Below are 23,532 nucleotides of genomic sequence, written 5' to 3'. Positions count from 1 at the left end.
TATTTCCCAAAATAAATATGCCCACAAGCAATACCCTAACAACTATTTTTCACTTCTGATGCCTTTAGGCAGTAAAGATTTAACTGCTTCCCTCTGCGTCATTCAAGATAGGAATGAGTACTTCAGGAAAGATAAAGAAAAAGGAAAAACTTGTCCTAAAAATATTTAAAGTGGTATTATCTGTGGTGTGTTGGCTGACATAATAGCATCCAACAGATGTGAAATAAAACATGGGGATTTAGTTAAAGTTTGTATTTTTAAAAATTAACAAAATAACTGCTTGAAAGCTTTGACATCTTCATGCATTACATTGTATAAAATTTTGTGAGAAAACTATTACCTAACAATCAAAAAATAATAAAAAAGTGAAAAGTTATTGTTTGTATTATCTCAAGAAAGTATGAATAAAGTAAAAATCTCCCCCAAAGTCATTATAAATTGATTGTGAATACCAGCTTGTGAAGTACTTCTGAGAAAATATAAATGTATGGTTTTCATTATGTAAATATAACTGAAAAATCAGTGCTAGGACAGACCAGAATATATAGTTTTGTGGCACTACTTTCTTTAGAAAAATGTTAGTTGCTTTGACATCCTAGGAGAACAAAAAGCATGAGTTATGGAAAAGCACTGTACCAGCAGCCAACAAAGCAGGCTTCCACTCCCACTTCTGGTAAACTCAAGTATGTACAACTTTAGACAAGTCCCTTAACCTCTTTGAAGAACTTGTACTGGGTCCAATTTGACTCCATTGTTTTATATTCTGTCCTTGTGCCAGTACTATGCTGTTTTAAATACTGTGGCTTTTTAAATAAGTTTTAAGATTGGGAAGTGTGAGTTCTCCAACTTTGCTCTTTATGAAGATGGTTTTGGCTTTGAGGGCCCCTTACTCTTCCATATGAATTTGATGATTGGCTTTTCCACATCTGCAAAGAAAGCTTTTGGAATTTTTGTTGAGATTGCATTGAATCCTTAAACCACTTTGGGTAAAATTGGCATCTTAACAGTATTTGGTCTTCCAGGCTATGAACATGGAATGCTCTTCCATTTAAGTCTTGTTTGGTTTCTTTTAGCAATGTCTCATCATTTTCTGTATAAAAATCCTTTACATCCTTGGTTAGAACTATTCCTATATACTTGATTATGTTTGTTGGAATTTTTTTCTTGATTTCCTCTTCATATTGTTGATTACTAGTATATAGAAACACTACTGATTTTTTTCATGTTGATCTTCTAGCCTGCCACTTTGATGAGTTTGTTTATTAGTTCTAGTAATTTTATTGTGGATTTTTCAAGATTTTCTGTATATTGGATCCTGCCATGTACTTCTTCTTTATAATTTGGATAACATTTAATTCTTTTTTGGGGGCCTAACTGCTATGACTAGAACTTCCAGTACAATGTTGAATAACAGTAGTGATAGTAGGTATCCTTGTCTTGTGCCCAATCTTCGAGGGAAAGGTTTCATTTTTCACCACTGAGTCTGAAGTAGCATATGGGTTTTGCATATATGCCCTTCATCATGTTGAGGACATTTCCTTCTCTTCTGAGTTTTCTAAGTGTTATTATCAAAAAGGAGTGCTGGATTTTGTCAAATTCCTTTTCTGCCTCAATTGAGATGATCATGCGTTTTTTCCCCTTCATTCTGTTAATGTGGTGTGTTACTTGAATTGATTTTCTTATGTTGACCCACCCCTGCATACCTGGGATAAATCCCATCTGGTCATGGTGTATAATTCTTTTAATGTGTTGTTGGATATGGTTTATTAGTATTTTCTTGAAGATTTTTGCATCTATATTCATAAGGGCTATTGGTCAGTAATTTTATTTTCTTGGGGGTACCATTATCTGGCTTTAATATTAGGGTAATGTTGGCTGCAGAATAAGTTAGGGAATGTTCCATCAACTTCCATATTTTGGGAGAGTTTGAGCAGGATTGGTGTTAATGCTTCTGGGAATATTTGGCATAATTTACCTGTGAAGCAATCTTGTCTAGGGCTTTTCTTTGATGGAAAGTTTTTGATAGCTGGTTCAGTCTGTTTACTAGTTAGTGGTCTCTTGAGATCTTAGTGTGCATTCTTTGCATGTTTCTAGGAATTTGTCCATTTCATTTCATTATCTGATTTGTTATTGTATGGTTATTAATAGTAACCTCTTGAATTCCTTTTTATTTTTGTAGGGTTAGTTGTAATGTCCCCCCTTTCTTTCTGATATTAATTATTTGTGTCTTTTCTCTTTTTTTCTTTGTCAGATGAGCTAAAGGTTTGCCATTTTAATAATTATTTCAAAGGACCATCTTTGGTTTTGTGGTTCTCACTATTGTTTTTATTCTCTATTTTATTTATCTCCACTCTAATCTTTATTATTTCCTTCCTTCTTCTTAGAAGAAGGGCTTAGTCTGTACTTCTTTTTCTAGAGCCTCCAGTTGTGAGGTTAGGCCTATGACTTGAGATCTTTCTTCTTTAGTGTAAGAATTGAAAGCTATAAATATCCTCAGCATTGTCTTTGCTACATCTTATAAGTTTTGATATGTTGTGGTTTTATATTCATTTGCCCTAAGTTATTTCCTACCCTTTTAATTTCTTCTTTAACTATTGGTAGTTTGAGTACACTGTTTATATTTCCACATATTTGTGAATTTTCCGTTTCTCCTGTTATTATTGATTTCTAGCTTCATTCCATTGTGTCAGAGAAGAAACATTGTATGACTTCAATATTTTTGCATTTGAGACATGTTTTGTGATCTAACATATGTCTTATCCTGGAGAATGATCCATGTGCTCTCAAGAAGAATGTCTATTATGTCTAGTTACTTTAGACTATCTTTCGAGTCTCCTATTTCCTTATTTCTGTCAAGATGTTCTGTCCATTATTAAAAGTGGTGTGTTGAAGACCCCTACTACTAATAAAGAACCATCTATTTCTCCCTAAAATTCTGTCAGTATTTCCATCATATATTTTTGGGCTCCAGCATTAGGTGCATATATATTTATAATTGTTATGTCTTCTTGTTGAATTCACCCCTTTATCAGTGTATAGTGTCCTTCTTCATCCCTTGTAACAGTTTTGAAGTGAAGTCTATTTTAGCTGATATTTCTGTAAGCCACACATCCCTCTTTTGGTTACTGTTTGCATGGTATATTTTTTCCACCCTCTCACTTTCAACCTACTTGTGTCTTCTAATTTACTGTGAGTTGCTAACAGCATTTAGTTGGTTCATGCATTTTGATTGGAGAGTTTAATCCATTTACAGATAAAGTAACTACTTTTAACATGGGACTTTCTTTGTCATTTTGCTGTACTGTCTTTTTAAGTCTTATACATTTTTAACAATTTCTTCCATTAATGCCTATTTTCATATTTATGATTTTTTTTGGTATTGTACCATTTTGAGTCCCTTGTTATTTCTTTCTGAATGTGTATTTCATATATTTTCTTTGTGGTTACAAAGGGTCTAAAATTTAATGTCTTAAATCTGTAGTAATCACTTTTGATTTGATACCAACTTAACTTTAATATCATAGACATACACTGTTCCTAAACCCTTTTGACCCCTACCTTTTGTTGTACTTGTTACAAATTATATCTTTGTATATTGTATGTCTAAAACCATAGATTTATCCTCATTTTATGCCTTTGCATTTTAGAACCTGTAAGAAGTAGAAAGCGGGGATACATACCAAAAAATACAATAAAATAGTGCTGGCATTTATAATTACCCAAATAGTTACCTTTACCAGAGATCTTTATCTCTTTGTCACTTCAATCCACTATTTAGTGTCCTCTCTGTCTCATCTGAGGCTGTCTGGAGCTGTAGAGCCCACTTTCTTTCCTCTGCTTGTGCTTGCTTATGGCCACAGGAATTTCCCACTCACAGTTTACAGGAGTTGGAATGCCCCCTCTTCTCCCTTTGACAAAGCCTTTCACCCCCTCTGGGTGCTTTATAGTATAACTTAATGCAGATAGTTCTTTTCCCCAGCATGCTTCAACTTAATTGTTTCTTACACTGTTTGCTATATGTAAGCTGCTTTTCTGTCTTCAGGGCAAATTCTAGAATAAACAGTTGCAGATACGTTTCCTCGTTCAGACTTTAGGCTTCTACCAGATAGATTGGCAATGACTTAACAGACACCCCAATATATTACTCTGCTCCCTCTGAAACAAGGCCAGGAGCCCACACTGGGAGTACAGGCTAGCTCTACTCCTTGCAAGGGCACCACGAGCTTCGCCTACCATTTCTTAGGTTTCCTTTTTGTGATTCAGTACTTGCCCAGTTACAGCAACCCTGTGTTTTCTTAAGTTTTGAGGAAGATGGCTCTGCCACTTTTGGCTAGTTGTTCAAAGATTCTGTGGGGGAATGGTACCCTGGAGAGTCTTAAACCACCCTCTTGGTTGACTTATCCCATCATCTCCTTTTTATATAAGTGGAAAATGAGGTTAAGTAATCTACTCTTTTTTTTATATATATATATATTCATTTTATTGAGATATATTCACATAACATGCAGTCATACAAAACAAATCATACATTCGATTGCTCACAGTACCATTACATAGTTGTACATTCATCACCAAAATCAATCCCTGACACCTTCATTACCACACACACACAAATAACAAGAATAATAATTAAAGTGAAAAGGAGCAATTAAAGTAAAAAAGAACACTGGGTGCCTTTGTCTGTCTGTTTGTTTGTTTGTTTCTTTCCCACATTTTTCTACTCATCCATCCATAAACTAGACAGTTTATCCCATTGTCACCCCTCATAAGCTACATTTTTTTTTATTAAATTCAGTTTTATTGAAATACATTCACACACCAATCATCCATGATATACAATCCACTGTCCACGGTATGATAACATAGTTATGCGTTCATCACCACAGTCTATCTCTGAACATTTTCCTTACATCAGAAAGAACCAGAACAAGAATAAAAAATAAAAGTGAAAAAAGAACACCCAAATCATCCCCCCATCCCACCCCATTTGTCCTTTAGTTTTTATCCCCATTCCTCCACTCATCCATACACTAGATAAAGGGGGTGTGATCCACAAGGTCTTCACAATCACACTGTCACCCCTTGTAATCTACATTATTATATAATTGTCTTCAGAAGTCCAGACTGCTGGGTTGGAGTTTGGTAGTTTCAGGTATTTACTTCTAGCTATTCCAATACATTAAAGCCTAAGAGGTGTTATCTATATAGTGCATAAGAATGTCCACCAGAGTGACCTCTCGACTCCATTTGGAATCTCTCAGCCACTGAAACTATTTCGTCTCATTTTGCATCCCCCTTTTGGTCAAGAAGATACTCTCAGTCCCACGATGCCGGGTCCACATTCATCCCCGGGAGTCATACTCTGCGTTGCCAGGGAGATTTACACCCCTGGGAGTCAGGTCCCACGTAGGGGGGAGGACAGCGAGTTCACCTGTCGAGATGGCTCAGTTAGAGAGAGAGAGGGCCACATCTGAGCAACAAAGAGGTTCTCAGGGGGAGACTCTTAGGCACCATTACATACAACTTTAGACTCTTCTTTGTGGTAATGAGCTTCATAAGGGCAAGTCCCATGCTCGAGGGCTCAACACATCAAACCGCCAGTCCCAATGTTTGTGACAACATCAACACCAGTCCAGGTGAGGATGTCCAACATATCCACACCTTCCCCCAGATCCTTGGGGCTGGGGAGGGGGAGGCTGTAAATATATTTTTTATTATCTGCCCAAATTATTCTAGGATGTGTCACTATTTCACTCCAGCCTATACTAACCTACCGTATCTCACTTCCTATTCAAAGTTCCATGCAATTGTGGTGTTTGAACAAATCGACTGTAGAGTTGTACCGTTTAGAAAGTTTAGATCCTGTACCAAATAGATATCTATTCCCTTGGTCTCATATGAAAGTTGAAGTTTTAAAACACAATCAGTTTCAACCTTTATCCTTTGGCCTGGCTTGCCCTGGTCTTAACCAGGCCTGCTTCATTCATATCACTAATTGAAGTCTGGGTTCTTTTTTAGCGTTTTTTTTTTTTTTTTTTTTTTTTGACAGTGGCTGTATGCACTAATACTGACATTCATATATGCCGAGCTCTAGCTCTGAGTTTCAGGTGTCTCAGAGATATGCATTGTTCCAGAGACCAATCAGGTTATACGCTAGGGGATCAGCATCTCAAAGTTTAGAGATAGGCCTTACAATTCAGGGATAGAGTTAACTGCTGTAAGAGCTTACAATCTAGGGACTATTACAATTATTGTGTCCACGTTAGGCTATGTTCTGAGATTCAATTCTGAGTTTACACATTGTAGCTAGTCCATATTGGTGAGGCATCATCCCTCTCACCATGTTTTCTCCAACACTTTTACTCCTATATATATTTTTTCCTACAATTTTATACAGTTATATTCACATACCATACATTTATCCACAGTGTACAATCAGTTGTTCATGGTATCATCATAAAGTTGTACATTTATCACCACAATCAGCACTTGAACATACTGATTACTATAAGAAAAATTGTTTTTTTTTTTTTTTTTAGCAATAAGAAAAAATGATAAAAAGAAAAATAACATGTCATACAATACAATATACTAGTAAGGACAGCAAATAACACCACTACCAAGAATCCCATATTACTCCCCTATATCCCCCTCTCATATACATTTAGCATTGGCACATTACATTGCCTTTGTTACATTTAATGGAGGTATATTACAATGTTACTGTTGACCATAGACTCCAGTTTGCTTTGATTATGTTTTTTCCTGAATACCATCCCTTTTTCAAATTTCTACATGGTTGACATTCATTTGCTTTCCCACATGCAAAAACATTTTTATATTTGTATATTTAGTAACAGTCATTGGCCACTCCAGTTTTTGCCACGTTATACAGTCCCAGTCTTTATCACCTATCTTTACCTCTGGTGTCATACATTCTCCTATCCCACCTCTTTCAGCTTTACTCACAGACATCTTTGTTCGGTGTACTTACAATACCGTGCTACCATCACACAGTATTATGCTATCTATTTCTGGATCTATGCAATCAATCCTAAACATTCTGTAGTCCTGCAGCATCAAATGGCTGATCTCTGCCCTCTTTCTATCTCCTGGTCGCCTGTGTTGTCGGCTTTTAACTTCCAAAGTTTGTTCATTAATGACTGTTCATATTAGTGAGACCATACAGAATCTGTCCTTTTGTTTCTGGCTAACTTCACTCAACATAATGTCCTCAAGGTTCGTCCACATTATTACATGATCCATGTCTTTGTTCTGTCTTACAGCTGCATAATATTCCATCATGTGTATAAACCACAGTTTGTTTATCCACTCGTCCTTTGATGGACATTTGGGCTGTTTCCATCTCTTGGCAATTGTGAATAATGCTGCAATAAACATTGGTTTACAAATGTCTGGTTGTGTCTTAAGTTTCAGTTCCTCTGAGTATATACCCAGCAATGGAATAGCTGGGTCATATGGCAGATCTATGTTTAGCTTCCTGAGGAACCTCCATACTGTCTTCCAGAGTGGTTGCACCATTCTACATTCCCACCAACAATGAATAAGTGTGCCTCTTTCTCCACATCCTCTCCAGCACTTGTCATTTTCTGTATTTTGGATAATGGCCATTCTGGTAGGTGTGAGATGATATCTCATTGTGGTTTTGATTTGCATTTCTTTAATAGCCAGTGAAGTTGAGCATTTTTTCATATGCTTTTGAGCCATTTGTATTTCTTCTTCAGAAAAATGTCTGTTCATGTCTTTTGCCCATTTTTTAATTGGATTGTTTGTCTTTTGGTTATTGAGATGCAGGATTCCTTTATATATTTGGGATATTAAACCCTTATCTGATCTGTGGTTTACAAATATCATCTCCCATTGTGTAGGTTGCCTTTTTACTTTTCTGACAAAGTGCTTTGATGTACAAAAGTGTTTACTTTTGAGGAGATCCCATTTGTCTGTTTGTTCTTTGGTTGCTGGTGCCTTGGGTGTGAGGTCTAAGAAACCACCTCCTTTCACAAGATCTTTGAGATATTGCCCTACATTTTCTTCTAAGAGTTTTATGGTCTTGGTGCTAATGTTTAGGTCTTTGATCCACTTTGAGTTAATTTTGGTATAAGGTGTGAGATGGACATCCTCTTTCATTCTTTTGGAAATGGATATCCAGTTCTCCAAACACCATTTATTGAACAGGCTGCTCTTTCCCAGTTGCTTCAGCTTCACTGCCTTATCAAAGATAAGTTGTCCATAGATGTAAGGGTCTCCTTCTGAACACTCAATTCAATTCCATTGATCAGTATATCTGTCCTTATGCCAGTACCATGCTGTTTTGAGCACTGTAGCTTTGTAATATGCTTCAAAGTCAGGTAGTGTGAGACCTCCCACTTCATTCCTCTTTCTCAAGACATTTTGGCTATCGGGGCACCTTACCCTTCCAAATAAATTTAGTTATTGCTTTTTCTATTTCTGTAAAGTAAGTTGTTGGGATTTGAATTGGTATTGCATTGAATCTGTAAATCAGTTTAGGTAAAATTGCCATCTTAACTACATTTAGTCTTCCAATCCCATGAACATGATATGTTCTTCCATTTTTTCAGGTCTGTTCAATTTTCTTTTAGCAGTTTCTTGTAGTTTTCTATGTAAAGGTCTTTTGTGTCCTTGGTTAAGTTTATTCCTAAATACTTGATTCTTTTGGTTGCTATTGTAAATGGGATTTTTTTCTTGATTTCCTCCTCTTGTTGCACATTACTTGTGTATAGGAACACTACAGATTTTTGCGTGTTGATCTTGTAGCCTGCTACTTTGCTGTATTCATTGACTAGTTCCAGTAGCTTTGCTGTAGATTTTTCTGGATTTCCTACATATAGAATCATGTCATCTGCAAATAGTGAAAGTTTTTACTTCTTCCTCTCCAATTGGATGCCTTTTATTTCTTTTTCTTGCCTAATTGCTCTAGCTAGAACTTCCAGCACAATATGTGAATAGCAATGGTGATAGTGGGCATCCCGGTCTTGTTCCTGATCTTAGAGGAAAAGCTTTCAGTCTCTCCCCCCATTGAGTGTGATGTAGCTGTGGGTTTTTCATATATTGCCTTTATCATATTGAAAAAGTTCCCTTCTATTCCTATCCTTTGAACTGTTTTCATCAGGAAAGGATGTTGAATTTTGTCAAATGCCTTTTCTGCATCAATCGAGATGATCATTTGGTTCTTCTGCTTTGATTTATTGATGTGGTGTATTACATTAATTGATTTTCTTGTGTTGAACAGCCTTGCATACCTGGAATAAATCCCACCGGGTTGTGGTGTATAATTCTTTTAATGTGCTGCTGGATTCGATTTGCGAGTATTTTGTTGAGGATTTTTCGCGTCTATATTCATAAAGAAATTGGTCAATAATTTTCTTTTTTGTAGTATCTTTGCCTGGTTTTGGTATTAGGGTGATGATGGCTTCATAGAAAGAATTAGGTAGCTTTCCCTCTTCTTCAATTTTTTTGAAGAGATTGAGCAGGATTGGTACTAATTCGTTCTTGAATGCTTGGTAGAATTCACATGTGAAACCATCTGGTCCTGGGCTTTTACTTTTTGGGAGCTTTTTGATGACTGACTCAATCTCTTTACTTGTGAGTGGTTTGTTGAGGTCATCTATTTCTTCTTGAGTTAATGTTGGTTGTTTATGCTTTTCTAGGAAGTTGTCCATTTCATCTAAGTTGTCTAGTTTATTAGCATATAGTTGTTCGTAGTATCTTCTCATTATCTCCTTAATTTCTGCAGGGTCGGTAGTTATATTTCCTTTCCCATTTCTGATTGCATTTATTTGCATCTGCTCTCTCTTTTTTTTTGTTAGCCTAGCCAATGGTCCATCGATTTTATTGATTTTCTCAAAGAACCAACTTCTGGTTTTGTTGATTCTCTGTATTGTTTTCCTGTTCTCAATTGCATTTATTTCTGCTCTAATCTTTGTTATTTCTTCCCTTCTGCTTGCTTTGGGGTTAGTTTGCTGTTCTTTCTCTAATTCCTCCAGGTGAGCAGTTAACTCTTCAATTTTTGCTCTCTCTTCTCTTTTACTATAGGCATTTAGGGCAATAAATTTCCCTCTCAGCACCGCCTTTGCTGCATCCCATAAGTTTTGATAAGTTGTATTTTCATTGTCATTTGCCTCGAGGTATTTACTAATTTCTCTTGTAATTTCTTCCTTTACCCACTGGTTTTCTAAGAGGGTGTTGTTTAGCCTCCATATGTTTGTGAATTTTATGACCTTCTGCCTTTTATTTATTTCCAACTTCATTCCATTGTGGTCTGAGAAAGTGTTTTGTATAATATCAATGTTTTTAAATTTGTTGAGACTTGCTTTGTGACCCAACATGTGGTCTATCCTAGAGAATGTTCCATGCGCACTTGAGAAAAAAGTGTATCCTGCTGTTGTTGGATGTAGTGTTCTATAAATGTCTGTCAAGTCTAGTTCATTTATCATACAATTTAACATCTCTGTTTCTTTAGTGATCCTCTGTCTAGATGTTCTATCCATTGATGAGAGTGGTGTATTGAAGTCTCCAACTATTATTGTAGAGGTATCTATTTCTCCTTTCAGTGATCGCAGTGTTTGCCTCATGAATTTTGGGGCATTCTGGTTTGGTGCATAAATATTTATGACTGTTATGTTTTCTTGATGAATTGACCCTTTTATTAATATATAGTGTCCTTCTTTGTCTCTTTTAATTGTTTTGCTTTTGAAGTCTAACTTGTCTGATATTAATATAGCTACTTTTTTTCTGGTTGTTGTTTGCATGAAATATCTTTTTCCAACCTTTCACTTTCAGTCTCTGCTTGTCCTTGTGTCTAAAGTGAGTTTCTTGTAGACAGCGTATTGATGGGTCCTGTTTTTTAATCCATTCTGCCAGTCTGTGTCTTTTTATTGGGGAGTTTAATCCATTTACATTTAGTGTTATTATTGTAAGGGCAGTACTTTCTACTACCATTTTGTTTTTTGGAATTTATATGTCATATCTTATTTTTTCCTCTCCTTTTACCTTTCCTGATAATCTTCATTTTTGCACTCTTCTCCAACTCTCTCTCTCCTGTCTTTTCCTATCAGCCTGTAGCACTCCCTTTAGTATTTCTTGTAGTGCCGGTCTCTTATTCACAAACTCTCTCAGTGTCTGTTTGTCAGAAAACGTTTTAATCTCTCCCTCATTTTTGAAGGAAAGTTTTGCTGGATATAGAATTCTTGGTTGGCAGTTTTTCTCTTTCAGTATCTTAAATATATCATGCCACTGTCTTCTTGCCTCCATAGTTTCTGCAGAGAAATCTGTACATAGTCTTATTGACCTTCCCTTGTATATGATGGATTGCTTTTCTCTTGCTGCTTTCAGAATCCTCTCTTTGTCTTTGACATTGGACAATCTGACCAGTAAGTGTCTTGGAGTAGGTCTATTGGGATCTATTCTATTTGGGGTACGTTGTACTTCTTGAATCTCTAATTTTCTGTCTTTTATAAGAGTTGGGAAATTTTCAGTGAATATGTCTTCTATTACTCTTTCTGCCCCTTTTCCCCTCTCTTCTTCTTCTGGGATACCCATAACACGTATATTTGTGCGTTTCGTGTTGTCACTCAGCTCCCTAAGACCCTGCTCATATTTTGCCATTTTTTTCACCATCTGTTCTTTTGTGTGTATGAATTCGAATGACCTGTCTTCCAGTTCACTGATCCTTTCTTCTGCCTGTTCAAATCTACTGTTGTGTCCCTCCATTGTGTTTTTCATCTCTTCCATTGTGGCCTTCATTCCCATGAGTTCTGCCATTTGTTTTTTTAAGTTTATGAATTCTTCTTTATGGTCAGCCAGTGTCTTCTTTATATCCTTCAGCTCTTTTGCTATATCTTCCTTCATTTCATCAAATTTATTTAGCATTAGTTGCCTCCACTCCTGTGTCTCAGCTGAGCTATTAGTTTGTTCCTTTGGCTGGTCCATGTTTTCGTGTTTCCTGGTATGGCTTGTTATCTTAAGTTGTCTAGGCATCTGATTTCTTGATTAGTTTATTTTGGAGCTTGTTTTCTGTCTTTTACCTAGTGGTTTTCTTGTTGGTTGGCTTTGTTCTCTGGCCTCTGTTATTCAGTTCAACTTATTCTAGACCTCTAACTTAGGTTCTATTAGTTGATCAGAATTTTTCCCCTCTTGTTTTTTCTGTTTCTTGCTCTGCCTCTATGTAACCTTTTTGTGAGTGGGTCTCCTCAGATATGGTGACCCTAGTCAGATTTTCCCAGTCTAGTGAGGCCCAGGTCTCATTGGGAGGGTATGGAGTTTTCCTGAGAATGAGACCCTCCTATGAGGCCTTTAGAATTGGTGCTTTTCCTCTCTTGTCCACTAAGTGGCACTGGCCAGCCCGCAGCTCCCCCACCAGTGTGAGGAGGTATGGAGCCTTTAGTTCTCCTGGTGACTCTGATCCTGTCAGTGGCATGGCTGACTGAAGCCGGAATCTGAATTCCAGCCCCTGGGGTCTGAATTCCCAGAAGGAGGACTGCCAGTTGAGCTGGACCTCCCTCCACTCTCCCAATCCTCAGAACTCCAGTTGTCTCTCAGGGGCACTATTCCCTTCTCCTCTCTCCTCTTTGGGGCCTCTCCAGGTAGATTCCTTGGTCAGCCTGAGTTGCCAATTAAAGATGGGGGTGGAGGCCTTCAGTAGTGAATATGGAATTCAAAGACACTGTGGGTACTCTGTCTCCCCCAAGCCCAGCCTAGCCCCTCAACCTGGGCTTTCTGATAGAAAATAACCACGTATATTACTTTTAGATTTAAAAAAAAAAAAAAAAAGTAGAAAAGAAATCAAGAAAAAGAAAAAAGGGGAAAAAAAAAAAAAAGAGTCTCTTTTAAAAGTGTTTCCCCAGCCTGGAAGTTTTGTCAGTGTCAGAATATAGCATTTAAAGATATGCTTTGGGCTATTGTCTGATAATTACTCTCCAACCGCTTCAGTTCCACCCCTGCTGGGGGCTATTGAAATGCAAAAAGATAAGGGATCAGTGAGAAGCCAGAAGGGACAAAATGGGGAAAAAAAATGGCTTTTTTGGAGTCTGGGAATGGGTGCCGGCTTTTACGTTCCCCCACTTCTCGGAGCCCAGCCCTTCTTTAGCACCCCAGCTCCCAAAGTTAGTTAATTAATTTGTTAATTAATTCTGCAGTTGAGGCTGGGTTGAGCCTCCCTTCTTGCCCTCAGCAGATTGCTGTTTTTTGGTGTCCCCCCCCCCCTTTCAGGGAGCCAGCAGCAAGACAGTCTGTGAGGTCTGGGTGGGGAGGGGCGCCAGACCCCTGGTCTGGGGAACTTAACAATGTTCACTGCGATCTCAGCTTTTCCTCCAATACCAAACTTGTGTCCAATGTGTGACTGGTTACTGGAGACCCCCAAAACACTGTTTCATATAGTTCTTGGGTAATTGCCAGCTGCTCTAGGGGAGAGAAAAAATTCTGCTCCTCACCACTCCGCCGTCTTGCCCCGCCTCCATAAGCTACCAGTAATCTACTCAACATAAAAAATAAAAATAAATAAATTGGGGCATGGTAAAACATCATTCATAAGTCTAAAATGAATGACAAATAAGAATATATATCTGAAACTTATATGAAAAAGCAGTTATAGCTATAATATAAAAGAATACCTAAAAATCTGTCTCATGGTAAAAAAGAAAAAAGAGAAAAAAGAAAAGAAAGTCTATACTATTTCTCAATACACCAGATTATCAAAAATCTAAATGTTTGGCATTCACCCTGGAAAACTTAGCTCCTGAACTATGCTTTCATTAAATCGCAGATTCTTAAACTTATTGTTAAAAAATTAATGATTTGAACTGCTAGTAAAGCATTGTCAGGCAAATGAAATGATAAGAAATGTAAAATTCCTTTTAATAGGCATTTGAGAGTAGAATGAAGATGGAATGTATATTTTAATAGATATCCCTAGTATCAAAATATTTATATGCTTATAGTAGGGCCAAAATTTAATTAAAAAGAAACAGTGTAAATGTGCAATATAAGTTTAAATTTGAAGAATATAAATGTACTATGTAACATTTAAAAAAATTTAGTGAAATACGTTATTGCAAGCAAATACACAAAATCCAAAAGTAATTTTAGAAATATTACCAGTTGGAATGGACTTTTTACATTAGCTATGTAATTGTATCTAATTATATTAACTAATTATAAACACTAATAATCATATGATTATAATAACATAATTATTATAATTATGGTTACTAGCATTAATGAAAGTGTAATATGTGCTAGGATATATTCTACTTTATATATAGTAAATCATTTATTTCCCAATAGCTTAATGAGACATAGCAGTGCTGTATAGTTATTAGAATGTTCCTTTTGAGTATTTAATAGCAGAAATATACAAGATATATGCATATGTAAAATCCCAGACCAAAAAGAAGCAACAAGTATTAAATACTTTCACATGGAAATCATTTGTCCTTTTTGGGGCTAACTTTATATTATTATTCTATTTAGTAATTATTTTGTGTCTAGATATTTGGTGGCAAACCCTTTTCATTGCTTACTTTCAAATGATTTTGCAGTAATATTTAAATAATAAATACATTAGTAGAAATTCCTAAGGTTGCAAATCAACTGTTTCCGGGGAATTCTTTGTTGTACACTAAAGTGTATTACATTTTGTTGATCCTTATAGAATATTGAGAACATAAAGATATGGAAGGAGGGATTATAGAACAACTCTTTGTGGGTTTTATTCAATAGTTAATTCATCTATTCATGCAAACAGTTTTTCTCAGGCTGACACTATGTTCAAGGCATGCTGTTACATGGGATAGATGCAAAAATGAATAAACTACTTCCTCTGACCTTAAGGAATAAGCAAACACTTGATAGGTCTAAACTGGGGGCAAGGAAAATTTCAAATCTTCCCTGGAAAACTCATAAAATGAGAGTTGGGAGGAAGATGAGAGGCCGTTTGAAACATATTTAGGGATAAATATTTTATTAGTAATAAAAACTTCCAGCCAGAATGGAGAAACAGGCACTGGATTTATTGTTTCAGCCAGTAGACTAAGAAAGAAAAGAAATAAAAAGAATAACACATATACACAAATTATGGGAAACAATTTTCAACACACTGGGTATCACACAAAAAAGAACAGTGATCACTGAGAGAAGAAAAACAAATGAGAGGAGCCCTATGATTGTTGCAGCTACTGCATATAAAGAGTCCCTGTGGCATGGAACAGGGAGAGGGAACCCAGGGCAAGCCCAGTGTACTGCATGAATTGAATAACTAAGCTTTTTGGGACAAAAAGGCAGTAATAATTTTCAGTGCAGAGTATTGGGGAGAAGAGAGTTGTGCAGGGAGAGAACTGCAAAGATCTGTAGAGTTCTCTCTCAAGTATTCAGCAGAGTATGATCAGCACATGCATGTGAATCAAGATAGCAAAGAGGACAGAGGAAACATTGCCTAGCTCTCTCATAGGACTGGAAATGGTGCCTGACCCAAACAGCCAGACTTGAAAATCTCATATTCATAAGGCATTGGGTGAGTAATAAGAAGGATCTTGAGTCTGTAGTGGGAAATGATTAGCCTTAGACTAAATTCTGCTTTTGTCCTGCCTAACAAATCATAAAAGAAAGACCCAGAAGAATCAAACTGTTTCCTAGTAACTTAAATTCATCCATAACCAAGCTAAAAAAAATTGTAGGAATAAAAAATATCCCACAGTTAACAAGGTCAATTTCAGAATGCCTGACATACAAATATTACTAAGCTTGCAGTAAAGCAGGACAATGTGACTAATACTGGACATACAAATCAATCCATTATAATCAACCTAGATCTGACAAAGATGTTAGAAAAAGTAAAATATGACTTTTAAACTATTATTATATTTCATATGACAATAAGTACATACAGGAGAGATTTTTCAAAAACCTAAATTGAACTTACAGTATGTACAATGAAAAAAGGCAGTGAATGGGATTAAAGGCAGTTGGTCATTGGAGAAGAAAATTTAAGGACATAGCAATAGAAATTATATGAGATTAAATACAGAGTGAATAAAGAAATAAAAACAAAACATGAAAAAGCACATATAAGTGACCTACTATAGTTGTTAACTGGAGTACTTACAGGAGGAAGGCAACAGAAAAATATACTCAAGAAAATTATAAATCCACAAACCCAAGAATTTTAATGAACCCCAAATACCAGAAACACAAAGGAAAATATTCCAAGGCACATAATAGTCAAATTGCTTATGGCCAGTAATAAAGAGAAAAATCTAAACTAACTAAATAAACAAAGACTACATACAGGGAAGCAATTATAAGAATGGCAGCAGGTTTCTGATGGAAAACAATAAAAGCCAGAAGACTGTGCAGCAACACTTTTCAAGTACAGAAAGAACAAAACTTTTCAATCTATAATTCTTTGCTCAGCAAAAATTATCTTTCAAAAATGAATGTGAAATACTTTTTCAGGTAAAAAAAAAAAACTTGAAGAATTAATCACCTGCAGACCTGTACTCCAAAATATATTAAAGACCTACAAGCAGAGATAAATGAAACTATATTGTAAAGTTCTTGTTTTGTGGTATATCACTTGAAGGTAGACTGTGATGCATAGAGATGCATATTATAATCCTAAAGCAACTGTTAAAACAACAAAATAAAAATTATAGCTAAATTTCCATCTAAGATTAAACTGAATCCTAAAATGTACTCAATTATTCCAAATATGGCAGTAATAAGAAGGAAAAATGGAATGAAGAACAGATGGGGCATGCTAATGCAAGGTGTTAATAATAGGAGGAATATACAGGAATTCTGTATTTCCTTCATGATTTTTCTGTAAACCTACAACTTCTCTAACAAAAAAGAACTAAGCCTATGAATGAGAAAAAGAACAGGTTAACCAAATATAAAACAAATTACAATACAATAGACTTTAACTATTTTTATAATCACATTAAATTTAAAGCATCCAAACACCTCAATTAAAAGGCAGAGATTGACAAATTGGATGCAAAAAAAAAAAAAAAAAGACTCAACTATATACTGCTGATAAGAGATATAAAGACAAATAGCTTAAAAGTAAAAGGATGGAAAAAGATATATCATGCTAACACTAATAAAATGAATAAATATCAAAGTAAATTTCAGAGCAAAGAATATTAATGTAGATAGGGAAGAGCATTTCATGATGATAAAAGGGGTCAGTTCATTAAGATAACAGAAAAATACTAAACATCCATGCACTTAATAACAGAACTTCAAAATATATGAATCAAAACTGATAGGACTTCAAAGAGAAATGGAAAATTCCAAAGTTGTATCTGGATAATTCAATAACCTTCTGAATAACTGACAGATAATGAGCAAGGATATAGAAGACTTGAGCAACACCACTGACCAACTATGGACTAATTGACATTTATAGAACACTTCACCAAACAACAGCAAAATATACATCTTTTCAAGTACACATATAGCATTTACCAAGAGAGAACATATTTTGGCCCACAAAACAAGTCACAGTATATTTTAAAGGATTAATTGAGATTTTTTTTTATTTTGAAATAAATTCAAAGTTACATGAATAGTTGCAAAAATAATACTAGCCCCATACACAGAATTCCATCATACCCTGACCCCCCTCCCCCAATAGCTCAGTCCACCAACTTTAACATGCTGTCACATCGCTATTTCTTTCCCTCCCTCCTCCCTCCCTATCTATCATCCATCATCTATTGCTCTGTCTTCTGAACATATGAGAGTTAACTGCACACATCCTTGAACATACACTATAATTCACGTATGTACTTCCCATGAACAGGAACATTCTTTTATGTAATTCCATTAAGCGCAGCTAAGAAGTGTAAGAGATTCAACAATGATACAAAGCTTACATTCTATATTTCCTTTTCCTTATGTCTCAACTGTGTCCCTTTGAGCCACCTGTCCTCCACCCTCCAATCCCATCCAAGTTCATCCTTAGCATTCAATTGTCATCTAGTTAGACTGTCTTTTTTTTTTTTCTCTTTTATCAGTTGTGGAAACATATATACAGCCTAAATCTTCCCATTCCACCACCTCCCTAGCCTTCCATTAGTGGGATTAATCACATTAGAGTGATGTTATGCTCTTTCCCACCATCCATTACTAGAAATTCCCCTTCACCTCAAACAGCAACCCTACACTCATTTCTTAACTCCCCATTGCCCCTTCCCCCATTTCTCTTAACCCAAACTCTACTTTTCATCTCTATGGTTATATTCTCTGATAATTCTTTGTGTTTACTGTGGGGCTTAAAATTAACCTCTTAAATCCCTATCAATCTTGTTTTTCTTTGATACCACCTTCACTTCAATAGGACACATAAACTATGTTCCTATACTCCTTCATTCCCCCACCTTTATATAGTTGTCTAAAATTACATATTTTACATGGAGTTCAAAACCACTGATTTGTCCTTAGAGTTTGTGTATTTTTTATCATGTAGGAAGTAAATGGTGGAGTTATAGATCAAAAATTATTGACTTCTATTTGTATTCCATTGTGGTTGGAGAATGTTCTTTGAGTATATTCAATTTTTTTTTTTTTTTTAATTTCTTGAGGCTTGTGTTATGTCCCAGCTTATGGTCCCTTCTGGGGAAAGACCTGTGATCACTAGAGAAAAATGAGTGTCCTGGTAATTTGGGATGTAAGTTACTATATATGTCTGTTAAAATTCTCTATATCTCTTTCTCCTTTCTTTGTCTCTCTGTTGGTAGGGCTCCCTTTAGAATCTGAAGTAGGGCAGGTCTTTTATTGGCAAAGTCTCTCAGCATTTGTTTGTCTGTGAAAAATTTAAGCTCTCCCTCAAATTTGAAGGAGAGTTTTGTTGGATAAAGTATTCTTGGCTGGAAATTTTTCTCTCTCAGAATTTTAAATGTCATGCCACTGCCTTCTCACCTCCATGGTGGCCGCTGAATAGTCACTACTTAGTCTTATGTTGTTTCCTTTGTATGTGGTGAATTGCTTTTCTCTTGCTGCTTTCAGAACTTGCTCCTTTGAGAGCAAGTTTGACAGTCTGATCAGAATATGTCTTGGACTGGGTTTATTTGTATTTATTCTATTTGGAGTTCGCTGGTCATTTATGCCTTGTGTTTTTATATTGTGTAGAAGGTTTTTTTATGTTGTGTAGAAGGTTGGGGAAGTTTTCCCCAATAATTTCTTTGAATACTCTTTCTAGACCTTTACCCTTCTCTTCCCCTTCTGGGACACCAATGAGTCTTAAGTTTGGACGTTTTATTTTATCTATCGTATCCCTGAGATCCATTTCAATTTTTTTTACATCACCAGTGTGCACCGTCCCTCAAGGGAAGCCCTGGGCCTCCGGGCTGTGCCGCAGGGCTCTCAGCTCATTTCAGAATGCAGAATGTCTGAGGCTGTCTTTACTGCAGTGCCTTGCGGGCTGAGAAACGCTGAGGTTTTCTCCATAGAGAGAGAGCAAGGGACAGAAAAACTCCCAGGTTCACCTGTCAGCCAGAGATAGCACCCGATTCTCTGGGCTCCCTATCTGAGACAGATATGTCCCCTGATTCTCCCAAGGTCAGTTGTCACCAAAAGCCTCTGTCTGCTTGTTGAGGATTCGCTGTCTGTATTGAGCAGTTAATATTAAAACCTCACTTGGAGCTGGGCTGAGAGAGTGCACAGCGCGGCTTCTGTGAGGGAGGGGCTCCCGGCTCTAGGTTCTCGGCTCTCAGCGCGGGTCCGCAGTTTTACTTACAGATTTTATGCTGTGATCTTGGGCATTCCTCCCAATTCAGGTCGGTGGATGTTGAGTGTACTGTCACGTTTGTCTCCCCGCTGTTATTCCAGGTTATTTACTGTTTTTTTGTTCATTTATGTATTGTTCTGGGGGAGACTAAGTCTTCCACTTCTTTCTATGCCGCCATCTTCCCAGAATCCCCTATTTTAAAGGATTAAAATCATACAGGATATGTTACCAAACCACAAAGATATTAAATTAGAAACCAATAACATAAAGATTTCTAGAAAGACTCCCTATCTTTGGAAACTACATAACACATAAATTCACAAGTCAAAGAAAATATCAAAAGGAAAACTATAAAGAATTTTGAACTGAATAACAATAAAAACACACTCCAAATTTTTTGTAATGCTGTTAAGGCAGTATTTAGAAGGATAATTATAGCACTAGATATCTATATTTGAAAAGAAGAAAGTTCTCAAATCAATGAACTCAGCCTCTAACTTAAGAAATTAGAAAAAGAAGAATAAATTAGGACCAAAGTGAGTGAAGAAAGGATATTTTAAAAGATTTGTATGGAAACCAATGAAGTAGAAAACAGTAAAATAATTTAAAAAATCAGTGAAACCCAAAGTTGTTTCTTAGAGAAGTTTAATAAAATTGATGAACTTTAACTAGACTGAAAAAGGGAAAAACAAATATTGTTTCATCAATTGTGAATGTAATTAACTCACTGAATTATACTTTAAAGTGTGAAATTTTCGGTTGTATATATGTTACTAGAATAAAGTTTTAAAAAAATCATAGGACTGTACAAAATAAACAGTGAACCCTAATATAAACTATGGACTATAGTTAAGAGTATTATTATAATAACATTATTTTATCAATTATAACAAAATTACCACATTAAAGTGTTAATAATAGGGAAAGCTGTGTGGTGAGGGGGGTATATGGGAACTCTGCATTTTCTGCATGATTTTTTGGTAAGCCTACAACTGCTCTAATAAAAAAACTAAGTTAACAAATAGAATGTAGATGCAAAAATCCTAAACAGGATTTAGGAAATTGAATCCAAATTTATTTTAAGTGAAACATAATGGTAATGTGGTTGAACACTTGAAAATCAATAAATGTAATTGATCATGTTAAAAAACTAGAAAAGAAAAATTATATGATCATCTCAGTGGACGTAGAACAATCATTTGACAAAATCTGGCATTTATCTCAGATTACTAGTATAGTAATTGAGGGGAAGTTCCTCAGTCTGGTAAAGAGCACCTAAGAAAAACCCACAGTCAACATGACTCTTAGTGTTGGAAAACTAAATGCTTTCTCTCTTTGATTGGGAACAAGATAAGAATATCTGCTGTCACTACTTTTACTCACCTTGTATATTCTATTCAGGACAATAATGCAAAATAAGAAATAAAACATACCCATATTGGAAAGGAAGAAGATCAATTTTCAAAAATAAATTTTACTTCTGTATACCATCAATGATCAATTGGAAATTGAAGTAAAAAAGGATTCAGGAGTATATCTGACAAGACATGGGAAAGACCTATACACAACTACAAAATACTGCTGAAATTAAAGAAAACCTAAATAAATGGAGATACAGATCATGTGTAAGGATTAGAAGAATCAGTAATGTTAAAATATCAGTTCTCCTCAAATTGACCAATAAAGTCAAGGCAGTACAGTCACAATGCAGTTAGCTTTTTAAATTGATATTCTTTCCAAAATTCATATTGGAATTCACAGGATTTAGAATAGTCAGCCAACTTTGAAAAAGAATAAATTTGGAGAGCCAACACTTCCTTATTTGAAGTCATTACAAAGTTATAATAATCAAGAAAGTGTGGTATTGGCATGTGATAGATAGATGGGTCTGAGGAATAAAATAGAGCTCAGGAATAGACCCATGCATATGTATTCAGACTATTTTTGACAAATGGGCAAAGGCAAGTCAGTGCAGAAAGGATCATTTTTTGAGCAAATGTTGATGATACAATTGGATATCCATATGAAATCAAATGAACTTCAATCCATATCTAACATCATACATTAAAATAGGCTTAAAATGGATCATAGACCTAAATGTAAAACCTAAACTATACAAGTCCTAGAAGGAAATATAGCAGAAAATCTTTGTGACCTGGAATTAGGCAAAGATTTTTACATATGATACTAGAAGTACAATGCATAAAAGAAAAACTAATAAACTGGACCTCATCAAAATTAAAAGCATCTGCTCTTTGTTCACATATGTGTGGGTCTATTCCTGTTAGAATGAAACAACAAGCCATAGAAGGAGAAAATATTTGAAAATTATATATCTGATATAGTACTTTTAACTAGAATATATAATGAACTCTCAAAACTCAATAATATTGGAAAAAAATCACATTCGAAAAATGGGCAAAATAAAGAGACACTTGGCCAAAGAAAATATATGAATGGCAAATAAGTACATTAAAAGTTACTCAACATCATTAGTTATTACATAAAAGTTAAATCTAAAATCATAATAAAGTTGTCCTCAGGGTATAAAGAAGATATCCTAGCTCATATTTAAATTTTACCCAATACTTTAGAGTTGGGCAAGAGGACATGAAATAAAGGAAATAAAGGAAAAGCTATTTGGTTTTTTCTGCCCTAGATATGTGTACCAGCCTTTTCTCTCTGAGTGTTGGCCAGAGGAATGTTAGATAAACTATATCTAAATTATAAAATTATATAAAGGAGAGGGAGTACTTTGTCCCTATTTCCCTTCTGGACCCTGGGAGAGGAGAAACCCACTGTATAGGAGATGTCACACCAGCATTAGGTTGCTCAGCCTAGTTAAGAGGGCAGAAGCATTGGTCAGAAGCAGAGAGTAAGGTTTCTACTCCTAAACCTTTTCCTCATGTGAGTTTTAGGAGGGATGTAAGTCAGCAAAGAGAACATTCTGAGCTGACAGAATGTTCCATGATCTTGCCAAGTGCAAGTGGCCAATAGGCCACATGTCAACCAGGCAGATGACGACCCTGTCTTGGAAAACAGAAAGTGCTAGCTAGTACATACTTAAGGTCCAGCAATAGGCCTGAGGCCTCCATGTTCCCAATCACTCATACCTCCCTCATGTACCAGGATGTCATTTTAGGGTAAGAAACAGAGGAAAGAATATGCTCTCAGTGTTTTTCCTCAGTCAGCTGGTCAGGGCTTTTAAGAAAAGCCCAGATTAGTTTCAAAATAAAGGAGCTGTATTTCTCTGCATATCTGAGTTTTACTGGGACTTTGATTTGCAGCTGTGTTATATATAAAATGAGATATCTACAGCATAAAGGCAGCAGCATGGAGGAGATTACACTGGATGAAACAGTAAAGTGAGAGGTGAAAAGATCAAAAAGAAACACTTTGGAACATCAACTTATAAAATGTAAGTGTAAGTATACAAAGAAAATTGAAAGAATCAAACAGTAAGAGAGAAAATGAAGAGAAAGTGGTTCTCCGCCAGGTATAATTTTCAACAAATCAAGAAGATCCTTTGTCAAATGCCATCGAAAAGTCCACTGGTCTTTTAATTTAACAAATAGAAAGCTACCAGTAAACATACCTTCCTTTTCAGTAAACCCATTGGTGTAGGTCCCCACACTCCTTTCTTTTAAAATAAAACTGATTTGCTTTATTGACCAGGAAAAGAATGTATGCATATGCACTACAGTGTTATTTTAAAAGGAACATAGCTCTATAAAATGCTGTAGTTTGCAGGATAGTGAAATGGG

This window comes from Choloepus didactylus, chromosome 8 (genome assembly GCF_015220235.1).
Source record: "Choloepus didactylus isolate mChoDid1 chromosome 8, mChoDid1.pri, whole genome shotgun sequence".
In the NCBI taxonomy this organism is placed as follows: domain Eukaryota; kingdom Metazoa; phylum Chordata; class Mammalia; order Pilosa; family Megalonychidae; genus Choloepus; species Choloepus didactylus.
Note: the sequence above shows the minus strand (reverse complement) of the source record.